The 23,070-nt window shown below is 37.0% G+C and overlaps 1 protein-coding gene across 1 annotated transcript in view; it reads right to left on the reverse strand.

Annotated features, from left to right (window-relative positions):
* The window catches only part of LOC122494297 (zinc finger protein 850-like), a 52,608-nt gene that overhangs the window by 26,308 nt on the left and 3,230 nt on the right, over nucleotides 1-23,070 (reverse strand). The gene's annotated exons all lie outside the window — the stretch shown is intronic.

The following is a 23,070-nucleotide window of genomic DNA, read 5'->3' on the forward strand; positions in this document are numbered from 1 at the left end:
CCATGTTTGTGTAGGAAGTCTATGAATCTAAGCTTGGGAGAGCAAAAAAGGGGATACAGCAAAAGCTACTGTAATTGAGAATCTAGTTTTAAAATCTGAGAGAAAGGAATAGCAGATAGAGGTAATGTGGTACTATTGGCAGATTTCAAAGATGCAGATAAGTATTCTGAACCCCAGCTCCAATGATTATTGAATAATTCTGAAATCACACATAATGTATATATGTAGTTGTATTAAGTAACTGCACAGTGTTTAGTAGCTATTATTTTGTAAGACTTCTATGCCAGAAAAGAAACTAGGAAAATGAATGGATTTAAGATATCAATTAAGTCCCTGAGCAAATATGTCAAGCCCCAAAAGGTGAAAACATCTGAGCTCCATTCTCTTCCTATAACACTCATACAGCAATCTTGTTTGAGGTTGGCCTAAATATGTCTTGAAATTGTTCTTTCCCTCTCTACTGTCAATAGATGATCCAGGCCAAAATTATCTTTTATTTGGACACAAAAGTAGCATTTTATCTAGCTGTCCGCCTTGCTAGTTTTCCACCCCTAACAGCCAGAGTGATATTCAGCCTGGCACTTTCATGTTCAAAATGCTTCAGTGGTTCCCACCGTTCTTAGGAAAAGACCCACAGTCCTTAACTTGGTCTTAACAATTCCTTAACAACCTGCCTCCTGCATGCCTCTTCAACTTGCTACCTATTTCCTTTTAACAATAAACTACAGCTACATTGGTCTTCTCAGTTCTTCAAATGCACTAAACTTTAACCACCCCCCCCCCCCAAACACACATGCCATGATTTCATCTGCCCTAAATAACCATCCATACCACCGTCTCCACTGCCACCTCTTTTGGCCTTACAAGCTCCTGGCCATTGTTCAGGTCTCTGCTAAGTGGCATATCCTAATAAAAATCTTTTCTGAATATTCAATCTTAACTATGCACATCTCACCATTATCTCACAAAGCACTTTGTTTTCTTCCATTCTTTGTGTTTGTTTGGTAATGGGTGATTACACATTTGTCTCCTACAATTGCAAATTTCATATTTGAATGTTTGCTTAATGTCCGTCTGCTACAGTACAGCCAAACTTCAGGAAGGAAGGATAACCAACGTCTGTTACTTTAATCAACTTGAACCCTGGCACATACAAAAAGAGCAAAGTACATTTAGTGAATGCCTAATGTAGTAAGTTAGTTTCAAAATTCAAAATAAGTTAGTTTGATAAACTTCTAAAAACAAGATTTCTCTAGAAAGAGAATACACTTTTCTCTCAAAGAGAACAAGTGGATCGCATGCAGTTTTTCCTGTCCTTTTAACAGACTCACTGAAATGAATGAAATGGATTTTTTTAAAAAAGGACCAAACCCACAAGGTCAAAGACAAGTAAAGAGGAGGTAGCAGCAACAAAAACTTTTGAAGTGGGAAAGCATGAAGACAAATTAAGACTAGCTTAACAAACCAAAAAATGCCAGGAGCCTCTGAAATATTCTTTCAAGTTTGCTGTATATTAGAAATTTTTCAAAGAAAACAGAAATGACAGACTGTTTTAGAAAATAGCATTTAAGAAATTTTCCAGACCTGAAGGACATGAATCTCCACATTTAATGGACTTACTTGATACCTAGCATAAAAAATAAAAATGATTCACACTAAGATATGTTTTACATTAGGTTTCAGGACACTAGGAACAAAGAAAAGAACTTAAAAGGCTCCAAAGAGTAAAAACAGGGCATCAATAAAAGAGCAGGAATGAAAATGGCTTTGAAGTTCTCAACCATATTCTATTTTTTTTAAATTTTTTTAACGTTTATTTATTTTTGAGACAGAGACAGAGCATGAACGGGGGAGGGGCAGAGAGAGAGGGAGACACAGAATCCGAAGCAGGCTCCAGGCTCTGAGCCATCAGCCCAGAGCCTGACGCGGGGCTCGAACTCACGGACCATGAGATCGTGACCTGAGCTGAAGTCGGACGCGCAACCGACTGACCCACCCAGGCACCCCTCAATAATATTCTAAACCAGAAGTCATAACCTTAAAATTCTGAAGAAAAATATTTCAAGTAGAATTCATGTCCTGTGAAAGAACAAATATACTGGTTGAAAAGCCCTTTTCAGATATACTAGAATTCACAAGTTTAACACATTTATCCATTTTTACATGCCACTTACACAAAAAAAACAATTTTGATAATTTCACGTTTTCTTAGAGTAAACCAAGAAACAGGAAGGCATGAAATCCAAGAAATAAAAACTGAACAAAGAAGAAGGGAACAGAATTCAAAAAGTAGGCAAAATGTAGAATAATAGTGGGCAGAGAAGGACAAAGGATTGTAGGAGGGCTGTCTAAACATAGGAAATGCCAAATTTCCCAAAAATTTGTTTTCTAAAAGACCGAGTATGAATTAGTGATAGTTAAATGGACAACCACATACAACAAAACAGGCAACATTACATAGCAAATAAAGTTGTACAGCAAAGTAAACATGACTCATACCTCAGTTATGAATAAATTCATGATAAAGAGTAATGAGCTTTAGAATGAGAGAAGATATTTATTTACATTTATTTATTTTTGAGAGACAGAGAGAGACAGAGCACAAGCGGGGGAGGGGCAGAGAGAGAATGAGACACAGAATCTGAAGCAGGTTCCAGGCTTTGAGCTGTCAGCACAGAGCTCAACGTGGGGCTTGAACTCACAAACCGTGAGATCATGACCTGAGCCAAAGTCAGACACTTAACCAACTGAGCCACCCAGGTGCCCTGAGAGAAGATATTTATAAAATATTTTTTTATCAAAAACCTAGTATCCAGAATATAAAGATCTTTTTCAAATCATTAAGTTAAGCTAAAAGATCCAAGAGAAAAGGAACCACTAATAAATAAGAAGATATCTGTTATCTAATAAAGAATTAGTCTTGTATTTGTCCCAGGTTTCTAGATCATAGTTTCTAAAACTCTTGGAATTTCCTAAGTGATATAAGTGTCTTTCATATTGGATCACACTTGAGTTTATGCTAATGAGGTAACTCATGTTGTGCCTGTATAGGTAGCTTCAGCATTGGAGGCGGTCATCAGAAAGACTGAGCCAGCCCAACCTCTGGGACAGCAGAGTAAAGCTAGAGACAGAGATCAATTATGCAGGCAGTAATTAAGCATTCATGTCACAGTGGAACCCCAATAAAAAGCCTGGACACTGAAGCTCAATATAACTTTCTGGCAGATAAACACATTGATGAACCAGAAAGGTAATGTACCCTAATTCCACAAGGAAATTCTACAGAAACCATAGTTGGGTTCCTTCCAGATTTTGCTTATGTATCTCTTCATTTGGCTATTCCTGATTTGTATCCTTATGGTTTATAATAAAACTTTAATTCTGAGAATAGTGCTCTTCTGAATTCCAAGAGTCATTCTAGTAAATTATTAAACCTGGCAGCGAGGGTGGTCACGGGAACCCTTTCCCCATAACAAGATTTGTAGCCAGTTGGTCTAAAGTAGGGAGAGGTAAACATTTAGCTAAAACCTGTGGAGTCTGACACCAACTCAGGGTGGTTAGTGACAATTCAACTGCAGTTCACCAGTTGGGGTTAAAAACAGAATAACATCCCATGTGCACAGACTGGAAAACTTAGGAGTATTAAAAGATAGCAAAACTCCTCAAAGCAATCTGCAGATTCAATGCAAACTGTATCAAAATTTCAATGGCCTTTCTGGAGAAATGAAAAGCCAATCTTCAAATTCATATGGAATGGGCAGGGAATAGCCAAACAAAATTGCAAAAGAAAAACAGAGTATGAAGATCTACCTCCCAGTTCTAAAACTTACAAACAAAAAGCTACAGTAACCAAAACACTGCACACTGACACAAGGATAGATCTATGGACCAATTGGATAGAACTGAGAATCCAGAAATAAACCTAAACTTCTATGACGAATTGCCTTTCAACAAGGATGACAAGTCCATTCAATGGGGAACAGAAAAATATCTTTAACAAATGGTGCTAGGACAACTGGATAAATATATGCAAAAGAATGAAATCAGATCCTCTATCTCAATTCACATAAAAAATTAACTCATGAAAATGGACCTACTTCTTTACACTACACACAAAAATGAAATCAAAATTAATTAAGGACCTAAATGTGAGAACTGAAACCATAAAAATCCTAGAAGAGAGCACAGGCAGTAATTTCTCTGACATCAGCCATAGCAACATTTTTCATAATGTCTCCTGAGACAAGGAAAATCAAAGCAAAAACAAACTATTGGGACTATATCAAAATAAACAGCTTCTGCACAGCAAAGGAAACAATCAATAGAAATAAAAGACAACCTACTGAATGGGAGAAGATATTTTCAAATGACATATCCAATAAAGGACTAGTACCCAAAATATATAAAGAACTTTTATAACTCAACACCCAAAAGATAAATAACCCAATTTAAAAAATGGGCAGAACCCATGAAGAGACATTTCTCCAAAGAAGACTTACAGATGGCCAACAGATGCTCAACATCACTCATCAGCAGGGAAAAGTAAAAAAAAAAAAAAAAAAAAAAAAAGTAAAAACCACAACAAGATATCACTCCACACTTGTCAGAATGGCTAAAATCAACAACAAAGAAACAAAAAGTGTTGACGAGGATGTGGAGAAAAAGGAACCCTTGTGCACTGTTTGTAGGAAAACAAATTGGTGCAGACACTGTGAAAAACAGTATGGAGACTCCCCCCAAATTAAAAATACAATGATCCAGTAATTCTGCTAGTGGGTATTTACCCAAAGAATATGAAAACACTAATATGAAAAGATATATGCACCCCTATGTTTACTGCAGCATTATTTATAATAGCCAAATTATGAAAGCAAGTCAAATGTCCACCAATAGGTGAATGTACAAAGAAAATGTGGTGGGATATCTGGGTGGCTCAATCGGTTAAGTGTCCAACTCTTGATTTTGGCTCAGGTCATGATCTCACAGTTCGTGAGTTCGAGCCCCAAGATGGGCTCCGTGCAGACCATGCACAGCCTGCTTGGGATTCTCTCTCTCTCCCTCTCTCTCTGCCCCTCCTCTACTCATGCTCTTTCTCTCTCCCAGAAATAAGTAAATAAACTTATAAAAAGTTTATTTATATGTATATATACATATATTTATATGTATTTTATATGTATATATACATATTTATATTCATTTAGTTTATTTATATGTATATGTGTACTTATGTGGTACATATATATACAATGGAATATTACTCAGCTATAAAAAATCTTGCCATTTGCAACAACATGGATGGATATAGAGGATGTAACACTAAGCGAGTTAGTCAAAAATAAATACCATATGATTTCACTCGTGTAATTTAAGAAGCAAAACAAAGAAACAAAAAGAGACAAACAAAAAAACAGACTCTTTTTTAAAAATTATTTTTAAGAGAGAGAGAACACAAGCAGAGGAGGGGAAGAAAGAGAGAGAGGGAGACACAGAATCTGAAGCAGGCTCTAGGGGAGAGGCAGAGAGAGGGAGGGAGACCAGAATCTGAAGCAGGCTCCAGGCTATGAGTTGTCAGCACAGAGCCCAATGTGGGGCTCAAACTCACAGACCATGAGATAATAACCTGAACCAAAATCGGATGCTTAACTGACTGAGCCATCCAGGTGCCCTTGGGTTATTATTTTTAAGATATATTTTTTTGGTCAAATATTGTGGAGTGCTTCTGTGAGGGTGGTTTCAAATGAGTTCAACATTTAAATAAGTAAACTGACTTGTGAGTAAATGACTGAATATAGCAGACTGCCCTTCCTAATGTGTGTGTGGGCCTCATATAATCAATTGAAGGCCTGAATAAAACAAAAGTCTGGGTGAATAAAGGGAATTTCTCCTTTGTGACTGCTTTCTAGCTGGGCCATATATTTTCTTCCTGCATTTAGAATCAAACTGAAACATTAGCTCTTCCCAGATCTCAAGTTTGCTGGCCTTTGGACTGGAACGACACCATCAGCTCATCTGGTTCTCTAGCTTGTGGACTGTAGATCTTGGGGCTTACCGTTCTCCATTACTGCATTAAAACGATTCCTTATTATAGCTTTATGAATTTCCTATTGGTTCTGATTCCCCAGAGATTCTAATCTTCCTCCCCTTCATCTATCTATCTATCTATCTATCTATCTATCTATCTATCTATCTATCCATCTATCTATAAACACACGTGTGTGTGTGTGTGTGTGTGTGTGTGTGTGTGTGTGTTGTTTAAGTAAGAATCATTGCACATGTACAGCACTATCTAGAGAGACTAACCTTTTTTGGCTTTTCTTAATACAACTGAAAAGAAGAGTTTGAGAACATTCAAGAAAATTATTTTCCCTAAGTGAGAATAAACTTCCACTTTTTCCATGATATCATTGGCTAATTTTATGTTTTTATATCTACCCTGCAGACTTAACTCCAAACTATTTTGGTTAAGAACATTAGCTCTGAAGTCTGACAAATCCAGCTTTCAATCCAGGTCCTAAAATCCAATTCCTAACACTTACGTCCTTGGGTAAATTATTTACCCCACTAAAACTCTATTTTCTCATCTTAGAATATTGGCAAGAAATTATCAGTTTCTAAGGTATTATATACAGACCCTTATACACAATAAAGCTCAAGAAATGGTATTTTAATTTTTCAATCATCCTTATCTTATGCTATGTGGTTATTTTGTGTAAGTCCACAAAATCATAATAAAGAGTGTTCTGTTAGACAGTCTATTCAGTGTATTGTCAGATCACCTATTACTTTTTTGCTTTTGATTCTCTATTATAATTGTATTGGAATTTCATTTTAAATTTTATTGTTTTTAAGATACAACTTTAAAAAATGATTTAATATATACATAAGTGGCAATATATGACAAGCATACCAATGTACTGAGGAAGGGAGTGCTACATTCTTGTTTTATGTTCAAAATCTACATATGATTTGAGGGGTGCCCAGGTGGCTCAGTTGGTTAAGTGTCTGACTCTTGGTTTCGGCTCAGGTCATGAGCTCATGGTTCGCAAGATCAAGCCCTGCTGTCAATGCAGAGCCTGCTTGGGATTCTCTCTCTCCCTCTCTCTGTCCCTCCCTCGCTGGTTCTCCCTCTCTCTCTCTCTCAAAATAAATAAACATTTAAAATCTACACATGATTTGAGTAATAGGCACACAAAGTCATCTGTAGATAAGTCATCTTTCTTGGATGTCTCTAAACTCCTCTTTTCAACAGCACCAACAAGAGCTAAAAGAGGTTAATCTCTATAAATAGTGATGTATCCCTAGAGTTAAAATACATTGCTTGAAGATGTAATGGGTCATCACTGTTGGCTTCTGTCCCAGAGACCTAGATCTATATAACTCTTTTTAAGTTTATTTACTTATTTAAGTAATCTCTACAGTCAACATGGGGCTTGAACTCACAACCCCAAGATCAAGAGTCATCTGCTGGCCAGCTGAGCCAGCCAGGCACTCCTAGATCTATATAATTCTTAGAAAGAGTTATACCAATGATGTTCATTTCTTTAGCCTGTAAGGCTCTTAAATGTCTTATCCTTCCCAAAAATCCCATCTGATCATAAAAGAATCAGTGAACAGAGATTGATCTAACTTTAAATTAGCATCATATCATGATGTTTTTTTTAGCTTTATTTTTCTTTGATCTTTCCTTTTCCGAGAAAAGCACAACCAACATAACCCAGTCTATTTCTACAATATATACTAAAGAGTCATCCTTTATTTGAAAAGAAAAAAAAGGGCAAGGTGAGTATTTAGAAAATTGTTAGAGCTTACTCTACTTTCCTTTGTATTTTCGCAAGAAAAAGTCATGTTATATATAAAGGACACCCTTCATGGACATATTTCATGGTTTCCTGGACATAGCACTGTGTCACTGAAGGTGCTAACGGGCAATATAGTGTTTCATACATCAATTTACCTTCTCATCTCTTGGGAGACCTGGGGAGGGGATACACTTTACTAAATTCAAACCTAGAATATATTTTATACATGCCTGAATGTACAAAATTTTAAATTTTAAAAAAGAAACTGTACTTTCTCCAATTTATCTGATAAAACTAATATAGCCATGATGCCAAATAAGAAAATGCCTATATGTAAAAGAATAATTTCAGGCTGATCTAACTTATGAACATATTTACAAAAATTGAAAACAAAATTCTAGCAAACCAGATACAACAAAAAAAGATTATAACTAAGTTTATTTTAGTCAAAGAAGATAAGATTCCTCCAACATTAGAAAATATGTTAATATAGGGACACCTGGGTGGCTCAGTCAGTTGAGTGCCCGACTCAGGTCATGATCTCACAGTTCATGAGATTAAGCCCTGAGTCCTGCTCTGCAAGGACAGTGCAGAGCATGCTTAGGATTCTTTCTCTCCCTCTCTCTCTGCCCCTCCCCACTCACCTAGCACTCACTCTCAAAAAAATTAACATAAAAAAAGAAAATATATTGGGGTGCCTGGGTGGCTCAGTAGGTTAAGCATCAGACTTTGGCTCAGGTCATGATCTCATGGTTCCTGAGTTCGAGACCCACGTCAGGCTCTATGCTGACAGCCCAGAGCCTGAAGCCTTCAGAGTCTGTGTCTCCCTCTCAGTCTCTGCCACTCCCCTGCTCACACTCGGTCTCTCTCTCTCTCAAAAAAAAACATTAGAGAAGACTTAAAAAATAAAATATGTTAATATAATTAACTACATTAACAGATTAAAAAGAAAAGGCACAATTTAATAGGCAGAAAATAATTCAATGAAATTCAACATCCAATTATTAAAAAGAAAAAAAACTTAAAAGCCTGTGAGTAGAAGGAAATTTCCTTATACAGATGAATGGTACCTATAAAATATAGGAAAGAATATACCAAATAATGAAATAGTAAGTGCAAGTCCTTAAAATTTGTAGCAAGTAAAATATATAAAGCATTGGAAAACAAGAAATGAAACTAACATTTGCAGATCTTATGACTGCCTATAAGGAAACAATGCAAAAGATTCTCTAACAGACGTTATATTTAGAAAGAGATTTTGCAGAAGTCTCAGAAATAAACCAGAAAACAAAGGCCAACTTCATCTCTACAAACCAGCAACAAAATTAGAAAAATACAGTTTATTTAGGGCATCTGACTGGTTCAGTCAGCAGGGCGTGTGACTCTTGATCTTAGAGTCATAAACTGAAGCCCCATGTTGGGTGTAGAGAAGAAAAAAAAGAAAGAAAGAAAGAAAGAAAGAAAGAAAGAAAGAAAGAAAGAAAGAAAGAAAGAAAGAAAGAAAGAAGAAAAAAAGAAAAAATACATTTTATTTATAAACAGCATCACACAAAGTACTGAGAAATGTATAATATATGGACAGAATTATAAAAGTGGACTGAGATATTAAACAATACCTAAATATATAGAATGTCATTTCTTATTAAAAAAGGAAGCATCAATTTTATAAAGCCACCAATTCTCCTAAGTAATCTATGTATTTAATGCTATTGTAACCAAAATCACAAGTTTTTCACAGACCTTTACAAGATGATTTTCTAAACTATATACAGAAGACTAAGGGGCATTCCTTAAAAATAAGTTGGAAGGACTTGCTCTATCAGATATCAAGATTTACTATCATACAATACTAACTGTAGCAGTGGCACAGAGAATAAAATAGAGAACTATGTCACAGAAGACTGAGCCAAGAATACACTCATACACAGAAACTTATGAACCTGGCACGACAACAGTGAACAAAAGATGGATTCTCCAAAAAAAGCTGTTTAAAAAAATCAGATATCCATATACAAAGGGATAATATCTCTATCTCACACCATACATAAGTTAAAATTAACTTTAAATTTTTTTAATGTTTATTTATTCTTGAGACAGAGCATGAGTGGGGGAGAGGCAGACACAGAATCCTTAGCAGGCTCCAGGCTCTGACCTGTCAGCACAGAGCCCAATGCGGGGCTCAAACCCACAAACTGTGAGATAATGACCTAACCTGAAGTCGAACGCTTAACTGACTGAGCCACCCAGGTGCCCCTAACTTTAAAACTCTTTAAAGACTATATGCTAGTTATCAACTTATTGCCTCTCAGATCCCCAATTCATCCTTTACTGCCTACTTTGTAAATGGAGACAGATCAGGTCTATTTGAATATTTTCCTTTGTCAGCACAATGTTAAGCTTTGTCAGTAAAAGATGTTTGTTTTTAATTTTTATTTTTGAGAGAGAGAGACAGAGCGTGAGGAAAGGCAGAGAGAGAGGAGAGGCAGAGACAGAGGGAGACACAGAATCCTTAGTAGGCTCCAGGCTCTGAGCTGTCAGCACAGAGCCCAATGCGGGGCTCGAATCCACAAACCGTAAGATCATGACCTAAGCCAAAGTCAGAGATTTAACTGACTGTGCCACCCAGGCGCCCCAAAGAAAAAGATGTTAGAAAGACACTGCAAGTAGACTATTCCCTCTAGATTCTGGCGTGCTTGCCTGTCAGGCTTGTCCAGTGCCCTCGTGCAGCACATGAAGCTGCCCACGTGCCCAGCTCCTGCAAGTTGGATGGCTTTACCTGGTTCTCTCAGTGTAAGCAACTCCTCTAGCTCCCAGCTCTTAAAGCACAAGGTGGCCAATAACATCCATTAGCCAGCAGTTTTCTTTGGCAGTTTTGTAGCACATGCTCCTGGTAAGACTCCACACCCTACCCTAGAGGGCAGATTTCCAGCAAATTCCAGAGGAGGTACTTCCAACAAGTGCTGCTAGTGCAGCATCAAGGCAGGGATAGGACCTTAGAGGCAAATGAGGTATCTAGAACACAAAATTTAAGCAAACACTCACTCAGGTGCCAACCCTGCACTTCTATGACCCTGAGAACGAGTACCCCCTTACGAATGAGGCAACTAGGGTGCCAAATTTGAGGCACTCCTACTCAGGGTCATGAAAGTGTAGAGCTGATACCTGAGAATGACTGCTTCCTTAACTTTCCCCCCCTGATATCTTAGTGGCCTCACCTTAGTCCCAACCCTACACCACTGTGACTACTCTGTCATTTAGTGAACCACAACTGTGCCCTCTCCAACAAGGTCTGGATTTCAGCCCTGGGCTTCCTTGGGAACTCCATTTCAACCATTAAAGTGATGGCAGCTTTTTATATATGCTATTCATATGGTCTTTAGTGTTCTCTTTACAGATTACTAGACAATCCTATGTTACTCCAGTCTCATTAGTTAATAATTCTTCATATTGAACTTCCCCAGTTCAAATTATTATGTGTTTCCTGTCTCTTGATGGGATCCTGACAGCAACAGAATTGGTACCTAAAGTGGTCCCAGGAGACAGGCCTGTAAAGTTGGGATTTGGGGATTAGTTAGGTCATGCCTTTCAGCCATTCCTTACATCTTTGTTGCACTGAACTATTCTATCCTTTTCCAAATGTTTACTAATCCTTTGGGCTTGACTACAGATAAAGCTCCTTGTGGATAGCATTTGGGATGCTAAAAATCCATGGCATGCAGTGGGATCACAATTAATCAAGCTGTGGTTGATCGTGATAAAATGCCGACTAAAGCATATATCTTGGGAGCCATATATCTTGACCTTTATTGTAGTAATGATGACTTATAAGGGCTGTGGTGTGAAATGTGAATTCATATGAGTTCATTCCAGTGCTTACAAAGAGAAATTGACAAGATTGGGTCTGTTAACTCTGAGTTCAAGTCACACTCTTGAGAACCAGAGCACGTCCATGCAAATCCAAAGAGTCTCCATTTCTTGAAGTCACAGGGCTGATATTGCGGAAAATCAAACATAAAATTGTGCAGGCTGCTGACTTATGATAATAGTTGAATTCAGTCTTGCCATATTTTTCATGTAAAAGTTTGAGGACTAATTGGTAAAAAATTTGATCCTTAGGGGCTCCTGGGTGGCTCAGCCAGTTAAGTGTCCAACCTCGGCTCAGGTCATGATCTCACTGTCCACAGTCTGTGGGTTCGAGCCCCACATCAGGCTCTGTGCTGACAGCTCAGAGCCTGGAGCCTCCTTCGGATTCTGTGTCTCCCTCTATCTGCCTCTCCCCTGCTCGTGCTCGCTCTCTCTCTCTCTCTCTCTCTCTCTCTCAAAAATAAATAAACATTTAAAAAAATTGTTGCTTAAATATGGAATGGGGACATCTAGTTGGGACCCAGATGAAACTGACAATCTTGAGCCCCCCCACCAAGTCTTTTGGGGACTCTCTTAACAGTGGAAGTAACTTGCAATCCAGTGTCTGGGAAAGTAGCTTTCCTCTGATTGAAAATCCTATGATAGCATCACCTGGAGCAGTAACTTAAAAGGTCATGCTCATTCTCCTCAAGATACAACAGAACCATTCTGTTGCCATTAGACCTATAACAAGGGTCCAACCTCAACATGTTCCAGGGAGACAGATTTATGCTATGAGCCAGGAGGAAATAACATACTATTAGTTTGCTAGGGCTTCCATACCAAAATACCACAGACTGGGTGGTATAAACAACAGAAATTTATTTGCTCACAATTCTGAAGATTAGAAATCCAAGCACAAGGTGTTGGAGAATTTGGCTTCTTTTGAAGCCTCTCTCCCTGGTTTGCATATAACCACCTTCTCACTGTCCTCACATGGTCTTTCCTCTGTACATGAGCATCCCCCGTGTCTCCTTTTGTGTCTAAATTTCCCCTCATAAAAGGGTATCAGTCAGGTTGGTTTAGAGTCCCCCCTAACAGCCTCATTTTAACTTAATTATCTCTCTAAAAGACCTATCTCCAAATACAGTCACATTATAAGGTACTGGGAGTTAGTGCTTCTACATATGAATTTTGGAGGGACACAATTCAGTGCATAATATTCACTAAAACAAGGGTTCTGGGAGCAGAGTGACACGTTCCAGCTGTACCTTTCTGTGTAGTTTTAACTTTTGGAACCAAGTTAATGCTTTACCAATTCCTATAATCAAATCAGTCAGACTGAACCGATAATTTTTGAAAAGTCAAACACATACAAACAGGAACAAATAAATCTAAATGTATTTCAAATGAATAATACAACCGCACTGAAGGAGGGAATAAAAAAATGAACCCAAGTAAATTTGAACACAGTATTTTAACTATTATCCTTACTCTAAACAAAGAGAACTATAAACAAATACTGAACTACACTTAGTATTTGATATTTGTTATTGTATAGGTTAGCAGTTCCAAAACTATTTTTGTATATTCTAGAATTGAACAAATTAGTAAATATAATGAGCATGTGAGAGTCAGGTTTTTTTAAAAAAATTTTTTTTTCAACATTTATTTATTTTTGGGACAGAGAGAGACAGAGCATGAACGGGGGAGGAGCAGAGAGAGAGGGAGACACAGAATGGGAAACAGGCTCCAGGCTCTGAGCCATCAGCCCAGAGCCCGACGCGGGGCTCGAACTCACGGACCGCGAGATCGTGACCTGGTTGAAGTCGGACGCTTAACCGACTGCGCCACCCAGGCGCCCCGAGAGTCAGGTTTTTAATTATTGGAGAAGAAAGATACAAATGTGGAACAGGATAAAACTAGAATGAATACTATAGTCCTAGCAACCAGATCTTGGTTTCTACACATTCTTTACTGCAAGGAACCAGGCTCTTTAGAGAAATGGTTCAATTCTGGCTAGAGCTAAGAGAGTATCTGGATATGAGCCTATTGCAACTTGTTGTACCAGAAAGTAAGGAAAGTCTCAAAGAATCATATAGAAAGTTAAAAGGATGCAGAAGTCACCCTGAATAGGCTACTGGTGGCCAAATCCAGAACAATTAGAGTATCAGACTAAATAGTAAAAGATTATACCTCATTGAGCAAAATAAAAATCTATGAATTTATACTGACATAACAAATGAATAAGTAAGTAGTGAAGAAGGGACCACTCTTCTTTATGATAAAATGCCAATTAATTAATATAGACAAAATGATGGAAGTAAAAAAAACCAAAAACCAAAACAAAACAAATAAAACAAAAAAAATCTTGAAAGCATCATAGTAATAATGGATCCAGAAAGTAATACCAATGGATGCTAGAAGTAGTATGTGAAAGTTTGTGGAAAATCATTTACACTTTTAACATATCTCCCATATGCAACATAACATTACAGAGACAACTATTACCTTTATAGTGAAAAAACATAGTAGATACTACCTTAACCAATTATCAAAGTCAACATCTCCAAATACGGGACAAGTCAACATGAGGTATCCCGATAGGATGCACTGAGAAGGATAGAATCACTTTTGTTGTATTCCTGCCATAAATTTTATAACCTGAATATAAGTATTAGGAACCATAAGACAAACCCTAACTGAGGGACATTTTACAAAATAACTTGCCTACCCTTTTCAAAAATGTCAAGGTCATGAAACACAGAGAAAGAGAAACTCTTCTAGGTAGAGAAGACTAAAAAAAGACATGATATTAAATTCAATAATTCAATGTGTGATCCTAGACTGTATCCTGGACAGTGCCTGGGGATGGAGGATGAGGGTAGGGTGAGTTGCTACAAAGAAATTAGGACTAGTGAAAAATCTTGAATATAGACTGTTAAGTAACTGTATTGCATAATTGCTAAAATTTTCTTACTTTAATAAGTGTACTGTGGTTATGTAAGAGAATGCTCTTGTTCTGAGGAAATAACACACTGACGTGTTTAAGAGTAAACAAGCAAACATCCACAACTTATTCTTAAATAGTTCAGGTAAAATGTGTGTATTGTGTAAGTGTGTGTGCACATGTATATATAGAGAGAACAACTGCAAGCACATATAGGAATGATAATGTAGATAGGGCAAAATAAAACTATTGGTGAGTCTGAGTAAAGAGTACACAAGACTACTTTGTATTATTCTTGTAACTTTTCTACAAGTTTGAAATTTAATCAAAATGGAAAAGTTACCCAAAACAAGACATATTATCAATAATTCTCACGTTAAATATGAAACTAAATAGAAATACAAGATACTAGAAATGAAGTAAAAAGGAGAGCAATATAGATATAAAAAAAAACCTGGACATGGGAAAATTACAAACATAAAAATTAGTAACACTGAACGTTAAAAAATAAAATAAAACTGATCAGAATTCAATATTCTAACAAAAGAATCTCAAAAAACAGCAGGAAAGGATTAATGAAGATAAAAACAGACTACAAAAAATTTAATAAAGTATGTAAGATTCACAAAACTCAAGGCTTGCTTTTGAAAAACATGAAGACTGCTGATTAAGCATGTGTGTATACTATATGCTTTAGGTTTTCTCCCAAAACGCTGCTAAAATGACCAATGACAGTTTCATATTAATTGCTGGCAAGAGCACAGGTATGGCAGGCATTGTTGACTGCCTCCTTCAAAATCATCCCTCCTCTACTTCCTTGCTACAAGACTGGTTTTGTTTTAATTTTTGATAGCTACAGTACCCAGCAGCTCCAGAAAATGAATCATGATTTGCCTAAGTCAGTGATTAACTCTCACTGCAATCAGAATCAATTGGGTAGCTTTTTAAAAATGTTTATTTATTTTTGAGAGAGAGAGAGAGAGAGAGAGAGAGAGAGCGCACAAGCTGGGGAGGGGGCAGAGAGAGAGAGAGGGAGACACAGAATCCAAAGCAGGCTCCAGGCTCTGAGCTGTCAGCACAGAGCCGGACACAGAGCTCAAACTCACAAACTGTGAGATCATGACCTGGGCTGAAGGCAGATGCTTAACCAATTAAGCCACCCAGGCGCCCCAATTGGGTAGCTTTTAAAAAATTCTAGAGCTTGGGGCGCCTGGGTGGCGCAGTCGGTTAAGCGTCCGACTTCAGCCAGGTCACGATCTTGCGGTCCGTGAGTTCGAGCCCCGCATTGGGCTCTGGGCTGATGGCTCAGAGCCTGGAGCCTGTTTCCGATTCTGTGTCTCCCTCTCTCTCTGCCCCTCCCCCGTTCATGCTCTGTCTCTCTCTGTCCCAAAAATAAATTTAAAAAAACGTTGAAAAAAAAAAATTAAAAAAAAAAAAATTCTAGAGCTTGAACCCCACTGCAGACAAATTGCATCTCAGTGTTTTTGTTGTCACCTTGTATGAGCTTTTAAGTCATTAGTTCTCAACTGTGGATAGCATTCTAGAATCATCAGTGCTTTTTTTAAAATGATGATGCCTAGGCCATATCCCAGATGAATTAAAATCAGAATTGCTGTGGGTGGGACCCAGACATCAATAACCAAGGTTAAGAATAACTAGATTAAATTAAAAGAAATCATTAATCCTCTGTCCCTATTTGTTGCAAGTGCTTTTTTTTTTTAAATTTTTTTTTTCAACGTTTATTTATTTTTGGGACAGAGAGAGACAGAGCATGAACGGGGGAGGGGCAGAGAGAGAGGGAGACACAGAATCGGAAACAGGCTCCAGGCTCTGAGCCATCAGCCCAGAGCCCGACGCGGGGCTCGAACTCCCGGACCGCGAGATCGTGACCTGGCTGAAGTCGGACGCTTAACCGACTGCGCCACCCAGGCACCCCTGCAAGTGCTTTTTTACACCTTATGTAGCCATAAGTAAACTAACTAGAAGTGGAGAAACAGGTTCTGTCAGAGACAGCTAGGAGTACTGTGAAGTGAACAAGCTATTGTGAAGTTTAACTTGGAAATATTTACTGAAGTTTAAAATATGTGTACTCTATTGTCCCCATAATTTTACTCTTAGTATATACCTTAGAGAATGCCTGTACATAAATATTCACTGGAATAGTGCTTGCCACAGTGATAACTATATAAAATCTAAATGTTTAAAAACCAAAGAATGATTAAACATACCACAGTACTACAAAATATGGCTTTACGTGAAGCAATTAAAGTGAGATAGTTCTATACTTATGTGAACAATTCTCCACACAGAATAATAAAGCAAATTTCAAAATAGTAACAATAATTACCAAACAACTCACACTAAGTGGAAGTTCTAAGTGAATGTGCTAAGAATCCTGTTCTAAGGATTTTACATGAACCAACTTAAACCTTGGACCAATTCTATAATGCAGTTACTTTCCACATTTTGCAGGATACACTTATAATTCTTTTCATATAGATAAACTTTTAAGTGACAAAACATTACCACATACGTGTGTCCATATATTTAAATGTATAGGATAAAGGTAAAAAGGATAAATAATTTTTAACAGTAGCTACCTTTGGGAACTTTGGATATACAACTGGGATTGAAGACTGTGGTCACATGGAACTTGAGCTCTTCCATAACATATAAATTATTTGTATAAAAAGATATATTCATTGACTATATATATAATTATTACTTAACTAAAAATAAAAGTTAAGAATTTTAGCCATTCAGGCTAAGAGGATACTTGTTTACAAAGGCAACAGTTTATAAGCAAACCACATTCAACAAAAGAGGCTTGATAAAATGGTAACACTACCAGACCATTACAACTCACGACAAAGATAAATGTGTAAAAACACGACAGCTATTCATAAGGTACTTAGGCATGAATAAACATGGGTTAAAGGTCAGTGACCATAGTATGATCACATTAAAAAAAGAATTCTAAGTATTTGCTCTAACAATGTGACAGCAATCGTTAATTGGTAGGACTACAGATGACCTTTGTTTTTTTTATTTCTGCTTCTCTGCATTTTCTAAATTTGTTGTAATAATTATTTTGTAATGAAAGGAACAGAGAATACAGCTATCTTCAGAAAAAAGTGACATATTTGATTGGTATTCAAAGATTTGTAAAAGGAAATGATCTAAACATGGCATAGGTACAAGTACAGTTTTTTAAATTTTAAATTAAAAAACTTTCAAATAGAGGATACAGCCTATTTAAATAATATAACACCAAGAAGGTAATGCAAAGTAATGGAAAAGGAAATAAATTATTACTGGATAAAAGACACAGGAACAATACTGAGTAAATGAAAAATAATTGAATTTAGATCCTCAATACACAGCAAAACAAACTTAAAATGGATTAAAAGTTATATATATAAGAGAATTGAAATGCATAATCCTGGCTCTCAATGATTTACAAGGCATTTGGGGAGCAAAATTTGCCTGTAAGATCCTTCGGAGAATAAGGCTGGATACATCATGCTCCCGGATTTTAAAGTACTGTATATGATTGTTTTGATATAGGAATCAAAAAAGTATGGTATTGGCATAAAAACAGACACACAGATCAATGGAACAGAATACAGACCCAGAAATAAACCTATGCACCAGAAACCCAAAAATAAACTATGGTCAAAAAGTTTACAACATAGGATCCAAATATATACAAAAAGGAAAGGACAGTCTCTTTAATAAATGGTGTTGGAAAAACTAGACAGCCACATGGAAAGAGTGAAACTAGATTATTATCTTAACACCATATAAAAATTAATTCAAAATTATTTTACTGGAATGTAAAACCTGAAACCATAAAACTCCTAGAAGAAAACAGAGGCTGTTAGCTCCTTGACATTGGTCTTAGGTATTATTTTTTGGATATAACCCCATAAGCAAAGGCATCAAAAGCAAAAATAAACAAGTGGACGGGCACCTGGGTGGCTCAGGTTAAGGGTCTGACTCTTGATTTCAGCTCAGGTCATAATCTCACAGTTCGTGGGGTCAAACCCCATGTCAGGCTCTGCAATGAGCATGGAGCTTGCTTGGGATTCTCTCTGCCTCTGCCTCTCCCCCATTCGCGCATGAGAGTGCACACACACACACACACTCTCTCTCTCTAAATATTTTTTAAAAAGTGGACTATATCAAACAAAAAAAAATCTTCTGAATAGTAAAGGAAATAAAAAGGGGAGAATAAAAAGGGGAGAAAATATTTGCAAATCATACATCTGACAAGGGTATATGATAATATCCAAAATATATAAAGAAAGTATAACTCAATAGCAAAGAACCTATTTTATTTTAAAAATGGGAAGAGAATCTGAATAGACATTTCTCCAAAGAAGACATACAGATGGCCAACAGGTACATGAAATGATACTCAACATCACTAACCATCAGGGAAATGCAAATCAAAACTACAGTGAGATATCATCTCACAATTGTTAGCATGGCTATTATCAAAAAGACAAGGAATAACATGTTGAGGAAGATACGGAGAAAAGGGAAGGAACACTTACTTATACACTATTGGTAGGAATGTAAATTGGTGTAGCCACTACAGAAAACAGTAAGGACTCAAAAAATTAAAAACAGAATTCCCATATGAACCAGCAATTCCACTTCTGAGTATCCAAAGAAAATGAAAACACTAATTCAGAAAGACATATGAGACCATGTTCACTGCAGCATTGTTTACAATAGCCAAGATAGTTTACAATCTGAGTGACCCATGATGGATGAATAAAGAGATTTTATATTATTATTGGGTCATAAAAATGAGTGAAATCTTGCCATCTATGACAACATGGATGGACCTCAAGGTCATCATCCTAAGTGAAGTAAGTCAGACAAAATAAATACCATATACTTTCCCTTACATGTGGAATTTATTTTTTTTAATGTTTGTTTATTTTTGAGAGTGTGTGAGTGGGGGAGGGGCAGGGGGGCACGGACAGAGGATCAGAAGCAGGCTCCATGCTGACAGCTGAGAGCCTGATGTGGGGCTCGAACTCATGAACTGGGAGATTATGACCTGAGTCAAAGTCAGACACTTAACTGACTGACCCACCCAGGCACCCCCTCACTTACATATGGAATCTGAATAAAGGCCAACCTTGTAGACACAGAAAATAGTTGATAGTTGCCAGAGACCAGGGGTGGGGGATGTGAAATGGGAAAAAGGGGCTCAAGAGGTACAAACTTCCAGTTGTAAAAGAAAGAAGTCATGGGCGGTTAATAATATTGTATTGCATATTTAAAAGCTGCTAGTGGCGTAAATCTTAAAACTCTTCATCACAGGAAAAAATTATGTATGGTGATGATATTAACTAGACTTACTATGAGGTCATTTCAAGATATATACAAATACCAATACACTACGTTGTACATCTGAAACTAATATAATGTTACATGTCAATTATACCTCAATTTAAAATAAAAGATCCTTTGGGAACCACCAAAAGGCCTTTAGTTAAGGGCTTTAAACTGTAATTGATATAAAGTTCCCAAGAATGAGAAATAGAGAAATGGAGCTAACATTTACCGAACTTCTGATGTGTACCAAGTGTTCCACACATATCTGATTTCATTCTCGACACTGAGTGAGAATGAGAGCCTCTCATTTGCAGGTTAAACAGCTCACAGGTGGTGCAGCTGAGATCAGAAGCTACATCTGATACCAGAGCCCATACTTTTTACACCGTGTTATTGAGAGAATAGCATAGGTAAAATAATCTGAGATATGGTGTTTCTTTCTTTTCCTGAAGGAGCCAATATTTAAACTAAACAGTTAGTGAGAACAGATGGCAAAGATGAAGAGGCAGAAACTACCTGACAAAGGATAGTGGAGGGTAGTGGGAAGAGGTAAGGGCAGTTATAAAACATAATATGAAGAGAACAGTAAAAGTACCATACAAAACAGAATTGATTGGACCAAAATGTTATTAAAATAAAAATATTAGACAGTAAGCATCTATCTGTATCTAAGTCTATACCTACTTTTTTTAAGATTTTAAGTAATTTCCACACCCAACGTGGGCTCAAACTCATAGCTCTGAGATCAAGAGTTGCATGCTCCACTGACTGAGCCAGCCAGGCGCCCCCTTCCTAATTTTTATATCCCTACTTCCTTTCTCTCTCTTTTTTTAATGTTTTTATTTATTTTTAAGAGACAGAGAGAGCGCAAGCACGAGTGGGGGAGGGACATAGACAGACAGGGAGACACAGAATCTGAAGCAAGTGGAGCCTTCAGGATCTACAGGATCTGAAGCAGGCTCCAGGCTCTGAGCTGGCAGCACAGAGCCCAACGCCAAGGGTCAAACCAGTGAACCGTGAAATCATGACCTGAGCCGAAGTCAGATGCTTAACCGACTGAGCCACATAGATGACCCAATGTCCCCAGTTTCAAAAATGTATTTGAGGAGACTAAGAATTAAAGAAAAAAAAAATGTTTTAATAACATACAAAGGTCATAGGTAATAGGTACTCAATATCAAAAACCCAGGCTAAAATTATTACTAGGATTGATCATTATTTGAAGTGCTCAGATTCCTGGCACTCAATGCAAAAAGGAAATACTATAGAATGGATTATGTGATTCCTAATTGCCTGGGAATATTTACAGGAGATAAGCAAGACCTTGTTGAGAAATAAGAAGACCTAAGTCAATTGAGAGGCTTGTATTATTAGAAGATTCCCCAAATTTCTTTTTTTTTTTCAAGATTTTAAAAAATGTCTTGGGGTGCCTGGGTGCCTCAGTCAGTTAAGCATCCAACTTTGGCTCAAGTCATGATCTCATGGGTTATGGGTTTGAGCCCTGCATTGGGCTCTGTGCTGACAACACAGAGCCTGGAGACAGCTTCAGATTCTGTGTCTCCCTCTCTCTGTGCCCCTCCCTTGCTCGCTCACTCTCCTTCAAAAATAAACATTAAAAAACTTAAAATGTCTTTTATTTATTTTAAGAGAGAGGGAGAGAGAGGGCAGAGAGAGGGGAGAGAGAGAATCTCAAGCAGGCTCCACACTGTCAGTGCAGAGCTGAATGGGGGGTGCAATCTCACAAACCATGAGATCATGACCTGAGCCGAAATCAAGAGTTGGACATTTAACCGACTGAGCCATCCAGTCACCCCAAGATTCCCCAAATTTCTATTTATACAATTATAGATACAATGCAATTCAATCTAAATCACAAAAGATGCCTGAGTGCAACCAAGCTATTTCAAAAATTTATATGGAAATGCATAAGAACACAAACAGCCAAGACACTCTTGAGGAACAAAAGAGGACTTGCTCTAAATATTATAAAGTTACAGCGAATAAGATAGCATGATATTGCTGCAAGGAGAGAAAAATAGAGCAATGGAACAGAATATAATCTCCCAAAATACATGTAGACATAGGTGGTCACTTGATTTTTTTTTACTAAAATGGTATTGTCAATCAGTGTAGAAAGATGAACTTTTCAATAAATGATACTGGAACAACTGGATACCCACATGGGGAATAAAATGAAATTAAATCACTACCTACAGGAATCAATTCCAGGTAGTGTACAGACCTACATGTTAAAATGAACAGCTAGAAAGCTTCTAGAAGAGAACATGAGAAAATCTTCATTACCTCTACGTAGCAGAAAATTTCTTAAACAAGAACTAACTACGAAAAAAGATTCCTTACATTTAAATCCAGAACCTCTATATTCATCAAAAGGCACCAGAACCTCTATATTCATCAAAAGGCACCAGAATGAAAAACTAAGCCAGAGCAGAAGAAAATATTTAGTCACTATTATACAGAAGATATATACACATATATATATCAATTGCTATAATCAGAGAAAAACAACCCAATTAAAATTTGGCAAAACATTTGAACAAGCATTTTACAAAAAAGGATGCCCAGGTGGGCAAGAATTGGTGTTACATTTCATTGATAATAAAGGAACTATCAATTAAATGTGATAACATTAGACAACCACCAAACTGTCAAAAATTTAAAAGTATGATGATGCCAAGGGCTGGCATGGATGTGGAGCAAAAGGAACCTTTGTGAACTGCTGATATAAGTAAAACACTTGCACAGTATCTTTAGAGAACAGTTTGACGTTGTCTAGTAAAACTGAAGATGTACAATTTCTATCCCTCAGCAACTTAACCACAATTTTAGTATATATGCTAAAGAAATGCAAACACATGTGTACCAAAATATGTGCACAAAATACTAGTGGTCACAATGCTTGTTATGACCAAAAACTGGAAGTCAAATATACATGAAAAACAGAAAGGATAAATAGTAAATTGTAGTAAATTGTGATGCTATCATACAAGATAATATATATATATAGCAATGGAAAAAATTAACTGTAGTTACAGGAAACATGAATGAAGCTCACATTTTTTTATTAAAAAAACACAAAAGAATGTCTACTCATACAAAGAG

The sequence above is a fragment of the Prionailurus bengalensis genome, chromosome E2 (genome assembly GCF_016509475.1).
Source record: "Prionailurus bengalensis isolate Pbe53 chromosome E2, Fcat_Pben_1.1_paternal_pri, whole genome shotgun sequence".
NCBI lineage: Eukaryota > Metazoa > Chordata > Mammalia > Carnivora > Felidae > Prionailurus > Prionailurus bengalensis.